Raw genomic sequence first — 12,272 nt, 5'->3', positions numbered from 1 at the left:
AGGCAAGTAGCTGACCTCAATTCCTTTTCCATTCATTCAGTCAGAAAGCATCTGGTTTCAACTCTGTGAATATCCACAAGGCAAGGATGGGATCAATAAAGTTGAGTTGTCTTAGACACAAATTCTCATTATATCTTTGACATTGGTCGAAAGGGTGGGGTTCCAAAACATGATGGTACATGCCGTCTTTAAACACCTGCAGAGCTGCAAATGTATACTAGTTTGAAAGAAGCAAAAGGTGCAGCCGGTAGAGCTATTGTCTCACAGTTTCTGTGATCTGGGTTAAATCCAGACTTCCAGGGCTGCCATAGCGGAATTTACACCTTCTACCTATGATCATGTGGGTTTCTTCTGAGTATTCCGGGTTCCTTTCACACGCTAAGAATGTGCAGATTTGTAGGCTAACAGGCCACTGTAAATTGTCCCTGGTATGTCAGTGAGTCTTGGATGGGGGGATGGGGTGGGGGAAGAACATGATTGCACAGAATAAAATGGGTTATGCTAGGAATAAAAATGGATGCTTAATGGTTGGTATGGAGTCAATGGGTCTGTTTCCATGATGTGTCTCTCCATGACTCTATGATACTAGGAATCACCTATATAGTTACATAGCAATGAAAAATAAGGTTTCACTTTAAAGATTAATGCAAATATAAAAAGCAAATGCATTCCCCTCCTCCACAAGCAAAGCTGAATGCCCTACACTTAAAAATCTTAAATCAAATATTTTAGCACAATTTTGTTTAAAAAAAAGTCAGTTCCAAATGTACAATTCTCATTTATGCCTGATGCACCGAATATTTCAGCTGCAAATCAATTTATATTCTCTGTCAAAATATTGAAGTGATATCAGCCATACCTGATCGAAATTATCCAAAGCTGTGTGGAGATTAGCTAACATACCAGTTGGTGGTTCATTGGTAATTTTGATCGAGTCCTCGAGGATTCCTTGCGGAATAATACGCTCTTGAAGAGTTGGAGCAGATTCGGCACTCATGAATGGACGATAGTCTGGGTGGGATCCTTCACTACACTTTTCCAAAAGTTGTTCTAAAATACTGAACCATTTAGCCACTAAATGAATGTTCTGCAGGCAATTTGAATAATTTTTTGATTTATCATTGAAGACTTTTTACATACCATCACAGTATGTACACATCTATTTAATTTTATGGATATTACTAATTAATCATAATTTTAAAACATTTCTTAAAAGTGAAACATTTGCAAAAAAGAAAAAAAGAACTGCTTTGATAGTCTAAGTCAGAGGTTACCAACCTGTTTCATCCCGTTTACTCCTGGCAACTTTAATAGCACATAACAATGTTATTTCACTTATTTATGAACAACTAATGATGAACAGATACCGGTATACCAGAACCAAACACAGTCAGTCAATGAGAAAAAATATGTACAAATCCAGAATCAACAAATTTACCCCTTGGGTAGATGAAATTTACCCCAGGTTGGGAACACTTGGTCTAAGTGTTAGGCGACTGGAACGGCGACTGGAACGGCAACTGGAACGGCAACTGGAACGGCGACTTTCAGAGTGGAACACACATACACATCGCTTCCTTCACCAGCCCGTTATGCAGGCGGGGGATAGGACAAGCGGGGAGAGCGCTGTCTGAGTGAAATTCACACGGTGCAAAGCCAAGGAGATACCGTGATGAACAGGAAGGTTGGCGCTATAATTAAGACGGCTAAAGCACAGTGTACGGTAAGTCCTTTAAAAGCGGAGAGGAGGGGGGGGGGGGGGGAGAGGGAGGAGAATGGGGGGAGAAGGAGTGGAGACAACTTTTAAGAAGCCAGAGATACACGGCTGTGAAGCTCGGCGGACATTAACATTACCAGTTATCTTTGGTTCATAAAACTACTGCTTACGTATTTCTTCCCAATGAGCCAATGAAATTCACCGGTCAGCACCGGCTACAACCTACAAGAACCTATGAGAAACTTCGACCTCCTGGAAATCCACTAGGACCTTCTGGCGACCCACCTACGGCACGGGAATTTCGTTACTCTCCATGGCGGTTTCATTCTAGTCGCCGCTAACATGTTGAAAAATGTTAACATGTCAACATCTTGAAAAATTTGCGGTGACCATAATGAGGCCGCGACTAGTTCCCAGAATGCGGGAACTCCTCACGACCACAAAGGCAACTCCCCGGCAACCACCCACGAACATATGGCGACTGCATAGTCTCCTGCAGTCACCTAAAAAGTTGCCTAAGTGGGACAGGCCCAATAGAGTCTTCTACAGATGGGGCAGGCAGTGGCTGGCAGGACAAGTGGTTGGTAAGTTAATGAGACATCTGTCCACCAGGACAGATCTTAGAATAGAGTATCCATTTTGGGGAGTCTACTGTTGAGTATGCAAATGACAAGGCTTGCCCAACTGAATATAACTAGGAATTCAATACTAGGGAGTTGGCCAGGGAGAGAACACCGACAATGATTCCCTGTGGGGCAGCGGTAGAGCTGCTGCCTCACAGCGCCACAAACCCCGGTTCAATTTGACTACGTGTTATCTGTGCAGAGTTTGCATGTTCGCCCTATGACCGCGTGGGTTTTCTCCGGTGCTCTGGTTTTCTCCCGCACTCCAAAGACATGCAGGTTTGCAGGTTAATCGGCCTCTGTAAATTGCCTCTAGTGTATAGGATAAGAAAGTGTCATAACATAGGAGTAGCTTACGTGTAATCAATGGCCGGCGTGGGCTGAAGGGCCTGTTTTCATGCTGTATCTCTAAACTAAACTAAACCAAATCTACCTATGCTGTAAATTTGGAGGATTTTGCAAAGGCAGCTTTTGTGACATTTCTCTAGTATCATTGTGTGGATAGTCCAGGTCTGAGGGATTGATTATCAAATATCCTTCCACTCAATTAGCCCAAGGCTATGCTGGTAAACCGGAGTATTTGATACATATCATCATCAATAAAAGGTGGTTCCCGAGCTATGGCAACTGGTCCATGTTTTCCACGATGTAACCGTGAATCTTTATTATCTGAGGGGAGCATGGTGCAACAGGATGAAATTAGTATAGGATCTTTGACCTGTGGATTTTGAGTAGAAGCGTCATCTGCCCATATAGGTCAGTGATAGTGTGGAGCTTCAGTGCATGAACAGCTTGACTACAGAGGTTTGGGGTAACCTTAGTTCTGGGATGTGGTCACCAAAGGTTGAAGAGTTTCCCATTAACAGAGTAGCTCCACTGCTACAGGTGGTTTGATGCAGCAAGGCAGATCAAGAAAAGTGTTGAAATAAAGGTGCCTCGACAACAGTCTCCACGGAAAATGGCTCGGTTGTAGAACCAGTGGTAAAGATTGTGGCTTGCATGGCATCAAAGAGTAAGTGAAAGATGGAAATGAATTTCTATGTGTCGATGAATTTTGAAATTGTGAACCGTTCTCACCAGGCCTCACTCACTGCCAACATGGGGTTTGCATGTTCTCCTTGTAAACGCCTGGGTTTCCTTCTCATGCTAAGATTTCCTCCAAATGTAGCGTAAATGGGTGGACAAGGTGGCTGAAGAACCCATTTCTCCGCTGCTTCTCTCGATGAATCCAATGTGTTTCCTTTTTATTTTTCTTGCCAAAGAGAGCAGTTTCACATTTTCCCCACACAACACTCCATTTGTCAGGCTTTTTCCACACTCATTTAACCTATCCATATAGACACAAAATGCTGGAGTTGGCAGCATCTCTGGAGAGAAGGAATTGGTGATGTTTCAGGTCAAGACCCTTCCTAAGACAGTCTCGACCCAAAATGTCACCCTTCCTTCTCCCCAGCGATGTCCCGCTGAGTTACTCCAGCATTTTGTGTCTATCTTCAGTTTAAACCAGCATCTGCAGTTCCTTCTTACACTAACCTATCTATATTCTTTGTACACTTATGTTTCGTAAGTTATTTTACTGTCTTTGTATCAACCTTCATACCTTCAGTTCATTCATCCAAGTCATTTAGACAATCTGTACGAATTGAAGCCCCAGCAATGATCTCTGTAACACATCACTCATTTGATCATCTCAAGCAGAAAAAGACCCATTATTGAAACCTTTCCATTTCCTGTTAGCCAGCCAATTTTCTATTCATGCCAATATGTTAGCTCCTACACCATGAGTTTTCATTTTCCATTACAATCTTTGATATGGTGCCTGTCAAATGTCTTCTAGAAATCGAACAATGCTACATCCTTTGGGTCTATTTTATCCACATTACTTTGTCAAAAAAATTCCATTTAATTTGTCATGAATTTTTTCCCTTTCACAAAACTGTACTTCATATTATGAAACAAACGCATTACAGTTGGACACTGTAAAGGAGTGATACCTGACACACTGTAACCTTTACTAAGTGTTTATTAAAGCACATGGCACACACGCCCCAGCACTGACTGCATCCAGCCTTCAGGCATACCGGGACCAAGTGGGAGGAAACAAAGGGAGGATATCAGTTATACTGATATGATGGGGCGTGGTTAATGGTGATGAGGTAGCTACATTATAGGTTGCATGCATAAACCATCTACAGACACAAAGTGCTGGAGTAACTCAGTGGGTCAGGAGGCATGTCTGGGAAACCTATCAATGTTCTCCAGAGATGCTGCCTCATCCACTGCATTACTCCAGCACTTTGTGTCTTATTTTGTAAACCAGCATCTGCAGTTCCTTCGTTTTACATTACAGTGCAGCGTAACTTGCCTGCAGGATAACCAGGTGTCCTTCTTTAGATGTTTAAACGAGAGCTTGTCCAGCAATTGCCTCTTACCCTTGCCCAAGGTATACATTGTGGTGTTTTCCAGGATCAATGGTGAACCCAATCTTTTTTCCTGCATGAAATATTAAACAGTAATATTTATGCAATGTTGAGTGCCACAGACAGCAGCATCTCATTTAACTTTGTGCTCATCACAGGAACCGTAAAGAATCCAAGTGTTGCAAAATTATATTATTCAATACAGAGTTCGAGGTAGCTGCATATTCATGTCAAGTATCACTACTGTAGTGGTTGAAGTGTCCAATGCAGCTTCATCACCAGAAGAAGTGCTCCGATCGCTGGCCCGCGGACTACCACATCCTGAAGCCACGGTCTGCGGAGCTTCTAGCTGCGGGCGCGGTGTGGGCTTTCCATCGCGGAGCCTGTGATCCTTTGCCGGGGATCGCTGGAGAAGAGCTCCAACCGCTGGCCTGTGGCCTATAACATCGTGAAGCCGGCAGGAAGCGGCCGATTCGGGACCTCCAAGCCGCGGCGTGCCCATCCTGACGAGAAGGCCTGTTCATCGGGCCATCCGTAGCGGCGACTGCGACCACGGATGAACAAAGGAGGAGGACTGACTGAAAGTTATTGCCTTCCACCACAGTGAAGAACGTTGATTTCACCGTGGCGGATGGTCATGTTGTATTCTATTGTGTATTGTGCTCTTTTGTTTGTATGGCTGCATGGTAAATCAAATTCCGCTGTACCTTCATTGGTGAATGTGGCAATAAATGTGAACTTGATACTTAAATACTATGAATATTTACATTTTACCTTGACAGTGACACACAAGGTGCAAATGACAAGATCAGCCTTACAGCGTTAGCAGCACCAGAGACCCGGGTTCGGTCCCAACTACGGGTGCTGTCTTTACGGAGTTTGTACGTTCTCCCCATGACCGCGTGAGTTTTCTCCAAGATCTTCGGTTTCCTCCCACACTTGAAAGACGTACAGGTTTGTAGGTAAATTGGCTTGGTATAAGTGAAAATTATCCCTTGTGTGTGTGGAATAGTGTTAATTTGAGGAGATCGCTAGTAGGTGGGGACTCGGTGGGCCGAAGGGTCTGTTTCCGCACTGTATCTCTAAACTAAACTGAAAAACTAGACTAATCTGTACCAGAGCGCAGAAAATAAATAGTTTTACCAAAATTATATGGCACCAAGTCTCTAATAAACCTCAATCAGTGCTTCACATATTTTTGTCTCAAGCTTTAAATCATGGCATTCTGCAAATTTCTATGAGTTCTTCCGTTTGCTTTAGAAATGAATGATTTATTGCCTTTGAAGTAGACTCAAGGTATTTGCTGTTGTGCTCGGACATATCATGGCATTCTAATCACAATGAACAGAAAATACAAATCGGTGGAAGCTTGTGCTTAATTAAGTGAGTAATCTTTTTTAAATAATAGGCTAAAAAACACCAGAAGGAGAGGATGTGGAATGTTATGCAATTGAGGTGCACATTTACACAGTGAATGAAGGAGCATGTGGATAGAAAAGGCAGACAAGGGTGGGATAAGAATGAAAAAAAAAATCATATTAAAAAATTGTACAAATGCCAGTCCCCCGATTTTGTTGCTAAATTGTTTTCATTTTTAGATCTAAGTTTCTAAATCTAATAAACACATGATCCATAACAGTGGCTATAATAAAAGGTTTGATTTAAAAAAAATAGAGCCTGAAGATTCTATTAGTTGGCACGATCTTTTTGTAGATTCGGTCAAAACATGAGCATACTAGGTACACTTGCACTGGTTGGAGGTGTGTCCAGCTGGTGTTTGGCACAATTTGTGCAAGAGTCTACTGGACACATTTGTGATCCAGTAGACTCTTGGCTGCAGTGCATGTTTTATACAAAACTGAAATGCACACTGCAAAGCAGGTCTGAACCAGATGGTTTAGGGCTGCTTGCTGTTAATGAAAGAGGTTTAATCTTATCAAATTTCATTTTGAGGAGTCCAAAAACTCATCATAAATTTCCAGGGAGGTCCTCTTTAAGTAGTTTTCTCAACCTTCACAACTAAATCACAGGCGATGCCCTCAAGAACTCCTAAGGCCTATTAAACCCAATCCCCATCCAATCACCTCTCTGTCTACCTCTCAGCCCTTATCCCTGATTACCCCTCTGCCTGAATTAGACCCCTAACTTCTGACGACCCCATTGTCCGACTCTTACCATAAACCATCGCAAAAATGCAGGACCAATCCAATCCAGTTAATTAACACAAATTCTCTTTGCAATCAGCAATACGATGGGAGGTGGTGTTGATAGTACACTGAAGCAGCACTTAATTAGCAATAACCTGCTTCCTGATGTTCCGTTTGGGTTTTGCCAGGATCACTTGACTAAAAGCATCTTGGGCCTCATGAGTGACTTATTTTTGCTGCAGGTGTCATATATAAAACCCAGCAAAGGCCACTACACAATGCTGCATTCACATAATGTTCTCAATACCGTGGAATCTCTAGCCTAGAACAAGTCAAAATTAAAAGGGGATGCAAGATATTTCAAATCTATGAAATAGTGGAAGAATTATAGTGAGATAATGGGCCAGATATGCAAATACATTTACTTTCAGTTGCAGTTAAAAATGTGCTGCTCACACTTCAGCTCATCACAGATTTCAGTGCCAGATGTGAAATGCATCTGTCCCTCAACTATACGCCAGGGACTGCTAGCATAAGGAGTACCACCCCAAATATTTAAATCGTATTGTTGATCTTTGGTTACAAGACATGTGCAGTTAACCATTTAATTGTTTAATTTTGTCTTAAGTTGTAATTGAATTTCTAAAACAGCGAGGTATTGATAGGGCGGGACAGTGGCACATCGGTAGAGTTGATGCCTTACAGTGCCAGAGACCCGGGTTCGATCCTGACTACGGTGCTGTCTGTACAGAGTTGGTACATTATCCCTGTGACCTGTGGTTTTTCTCCAAGTGCTCTGATTTCCTCCCACATTCCAAACACATGCAGGTTTGTAGGTTAATTGGGCTCAGTAAATTGTCTCTATAGTATAGGATAGAACTAGTGATTGTTAGTCGGACTTGGTGGGCTGAAGGGTCTGTTTCCACTCTAAGCTAAACTAAATTTATGTTTTTAATTTTGTGCGAAATTATCTACAAAGTAAATATGAAGTCTCTTTGAGCCAGTTTTAATTTCTCTATCAAAAATGTAAAATAACACTAGACCAAGTGGGACCCGTTCAAAATGCATCAGGAATCGAGTCTCGGCTGTTACGTGTGGCTTGCTCAGTACGACAAATCCTCAGCATTGATCAACTTATCATATGCACCCTGTTCCCCCACCTCCAACCCCCTCTCCCCTCCTCATCCAGACTCAGATAGAATGAGTAAGCAGACACGAAGCAGTAGACCTGATTTGGTCTACAGTTACTAAATAGTTAACTGGTCAATGTTTCCACACACTAGATGGTGTACAATAAAAAAGGCTAACAGAGGTGGTGGTTGAAGCAGGTACAATAACAACATTTAAAAGAGATGATGTAGAAACAAGGAACTGCTGGTTTACCAAGGAAAGACACAAAATGCTGGAGTAACTCAGTATGTCAGGACATGGATAGGTTACATTTATGTTTACACCCTTTCTTCAGACTAAATAGGTGGCCATTCAGATCGGGAACCTTCTTCAGACTGTTCTCTGTTCTGAGGCAGGGTTCCAACACGAAATATCACCTATCCATGTTCCCCAGGGATGCTGCCTGACCCACCGAGTTACTCCAGCACTTTGTGCCTTTGCAACATTTAAAATAAATGTTGCGAGGTACATGGATGGATAGGATAGAGTTAAAGAGATATGGCGCAAAAACATGAAAATGGGACTAAATGGGCATCTTGCTCAACATGAACGAGTTGGGCCGAAGGGGTTGTTTTCTTGCTGTGTGACTCTACCAACTGACAGAGACAATAATCACCTGAACAATACTGAAAGGCCTTTTTCCCCACAGAGGGTTATTCAACGATAATTTCTTTAATCACCCACTGCTGTCAAGACACCGGCAAACATTATTATTATTTTTATATGGACCTGAATAATTAATTGAAATAAATATACACCAACAAAGAGAAAAAAGAAAATGATATAAAATGATTGACCTAACTTGAATTAATTTAACTAGTTATGACAACATCCTTTGAATCTGGATAGATTGGCTTGGATAGAGTGGATTTGGGGAGGACTAGAGGTCATAGCAGAATTAAAGAACGTTCCTTTAGGAAGGAGATGAGGAGGAATTTCTTTGGTCAGAGGGTGGTGAATTTGTGGAATTCTTTGCCACAGAAGGCTGTGGAGGCCAAGTCAGTTGATAATTTTGAAGCAGAGATAGATAGATTCAAGATTAGATCGGGTGGGGAGAAGGCAGGGGAATGGGGTTAGGAAGGAGAGATAGATCAGCCATGACTGAATGGCAGAATAGACTTCATGAGATGAATGGCCTAATTCTCTTCCTATCACTTATGATCTTATGAATCACAAGGTCTACATACAAGACCTACAATTCCCAGCATTGATTTATTGAACGTACACACACTACACACTACATATTGATTATATTTTTGTGCCTGTTCCAGTAGCACACTTACCCAGGGTCTCTACATCCTTCAGTGGATCAACCCCAGAAGCGAGAATGTGATTGACTTGGCCACTCAAGAATTTACCATTTTTTAGCTTTGAAAAACTCATTTGTTGCTTTAGCAGTATGTTTGTGATCATTGTCTTGCTGGAGAATGAACTGCCGGCCAATGAGTTTTGAGGCATTTGTTTGAACTTGAGCAGGTAGGATGTGTCTATACACTTCAGAATTCATTATGCTACTACCATCAGCAGTTGTATCATCAATGAAGATAAGTGAGACAGTACATTCAGCAGCCATACATGCCCACGCCATAACACCCCAACCAGGTATCACAGATGAGGTGGTATGCTTTGGATCTTGGCCAGTTCCTTCTCTCCTCCATACTTTGCTCTTGCCATCACTCTGATATGTTAATCTTTGTCTCATCTGACCTTTTTCCAGAACTATGGTTGCTCTTTGAAGTATTTCTTGGCAAACTGTAACCTGGCCATTCTATTTCTGCGACTAATCAGTGGTTTGCATCTTGCAGTGTAACCTCTCTATTTCTGTTCATGAAGTCTTCTGCGGACAGTGGTCATTGACAAATCCACACCTGACTCCTGAAGAATGTTTCTGATCTGTCGGACAGTTGTTTTAGGATTTTTCTTTATTATAGAGAGAATTCTTCTGTCATCAGCTGTGGAGGTCTTTCTTGGCCTGCCAGTCCCTTAGCGATTGGTAAGCTCACCCGTGCTCTCTTTTTTCTTAATGATGATCCAAACAGTTAATTTTGGTAAGCCTCAGGTTTGGCTGATGTCTCTATCTGTTTTATTCTTGTTTCTCAGTCTCATAATGGCTTATTTGACTTTCATTGGCACAACTTTGGTCCACATGTTGATAAACAGCAATAAAAGTTTCCAAAGGTGATGAAAAGACTGGAGGAAAGACTAGGTGCTGAGAGCATTCTTATACCTGCAATTAAGGAGGCATTCAAACACATGGGAGCAAGTACAAACATCTGTGAAGCCATGTGTCCCAAACATTATGGTGCCCTGAAATGGATACATGAATGGTCATTCATGTCAGCTGTAATTTCTACATGGTGAAACCAAAATGTATAAAAAAATACCCTTAAATAAAATCTGACAAGGTGCACTTGAACCACATGTGATTTTTTTTCTATTACAAACCTTAAATTGTGGAGTACAGAGGCAAATAAATAAATGATGGGTCTTTGTCCCAAACATTATGGAGGGCACTGTAATTAGCTTGGAGGTATTTTATGGTTACTGAGATTCTAAAAGTGCTGCAACATATGTGATTCTAATTTACTGCACAATGATCAGAATACCTTATTGCATATGTCATGCGATCTGGACGCAAAGCACGCAACATTACAAGCTTCTGAAGAGAGCTTTTATTTTTCCATTCTTGAGGAAACTCCTCTATTTCTGGACATTCGCATTCAACAAATGTTCTCCAATGTTTGCCTGAACCTTCAATATCCCTATCCAGGCCACGAAATTCATCCACAAAACTCAGTGGACATAAAAACAAGCTGGAATTACATTTCTAATTTATTGATAGTTGTGTCGAAGAATGGAATTCCAACTGAAATAAAATAGAGAATGCTAATAATTCTCAGCAGTCCAATGTTGAGAAGACAGATTCACATTTTAGATCAATGACCTTTGACCAGAACCTTCCATATGTGTGTTTTTATAGAATCTTACACCATTTTTGAATATGTATTAAACGTAATAAATATCTGATAGAGAGGATTTAACAGGACTAATTACACATTCCTTTGCTCTCAGGTCGGAGTCCCACCTGGAGACAGAAAGGGCCTGGGCTCTGGAATAGAGGGTCTGGTGAAGGATCTTGACTAAATGTTGACTATCCCTTCCCCCCACAAGTGCTGCGTGACCTGTTAAATTACTCCAGCATTTTGTGTTTTGTTCTAGAAAATAATGTTGTCGTTCCTCTTTCAATCTGCACATCTGAACCTAGATGCAATGTTAGTACAGGGTTTCTCCATTGGTGTTTTGAATGCAAACCCACTGCCAGTTTGATTCTGTTAGCAGATTAGTGATTTTTACACTCAAATACTCACATGAAGATTGAATTTTACTTGATTACTCCAGTGTGGAACTGCTGGGATTTTCAAATTTGGATTATTAATTCACCATCGATCTAGAAATTTCTTATAGTGGTGTTTCAGGTGTGTGATGGATAGATTCATGACCATGACAGGAGAATGCAGGCCTCCTGCATGAACTGCATGTATCTGTGAGCTGAATGGTCATTCATGTCTGATTTACCTATCTGACCTGCCAGCAAACAGCCAGGCGCCAGTGCCCACTCTGTTCAGAGCAACCCAGTTTCTAGAATGCATTTTAAAATAAACACTTTGCTCCTGATTAGCCCATGCAAGTATATTAATGACGGTTTTAGGTGCCCAAAAAGAAATATGCGATTAGGCATATTTATGGAATATTGTGCATTCAGGACTGAGTCTTTTCCCTTATTAATGAGAAAAATGCATACCAAGATCAACTCCATTACCTTCAAAAAGGAAAAGATCATTTTATTACCGAGTACTACTGTTGAGTTATGGTTTATTGAATTGCTAATTATATTTTGACAAAAATATGCAAGATCTAAAGAGCAAATACATCGGCTGCTCGTGAACAACTTCCTTTAAAATCTTTATGACATTTGTTTCTACTATCCATCTGCAAGTAAATAAGAGTGCTAGATACAAGTATGTACCTTTATTGCACTCCATGCTGCGTTTGATAGGAAGTACACAGGACTGTTCTAATTATGGTCAATATTAAATCTGAGCAAGAAGTCGTTCATGAGCATCTATTTCCTTTTCCAAAAGTAAAATCTGTGCAAGGAAAATTGGACATCAATATTATTATTTTAACATGAATT

At 41.2% G+C, this 12,272-nt stretch overlaps 1 pseudogene; it reads right to left on the bottom strand.

Annotated features, from left to right (window-relative positions):
* The window catches only part of LOC116974878, a 193,607-nt pseudogene that overhangs the window by 15,526 nt on the left and 165,809 nt on the right, over positions 1–12,272 (bottom strand).

Source organism: Amblyraja radiata, chromosome 7 (genome assembly GCF_010909765.2).
Source record: "Amblyraja radiata isolate CabotCenter1 chromosome 7, sAmbRad1.1.pri, whole genome shotgun sequence".
Classification (NCBI taxonomy): Eukaryota; Metazoa; Chordata; class Chondrichthyes; order Rajiformes; family Rajidae; genus Amblyraja; species Amblyraja radiata.
This window is presented reverse-complemented; position numbering and strand designations above follow the sequence as displayed.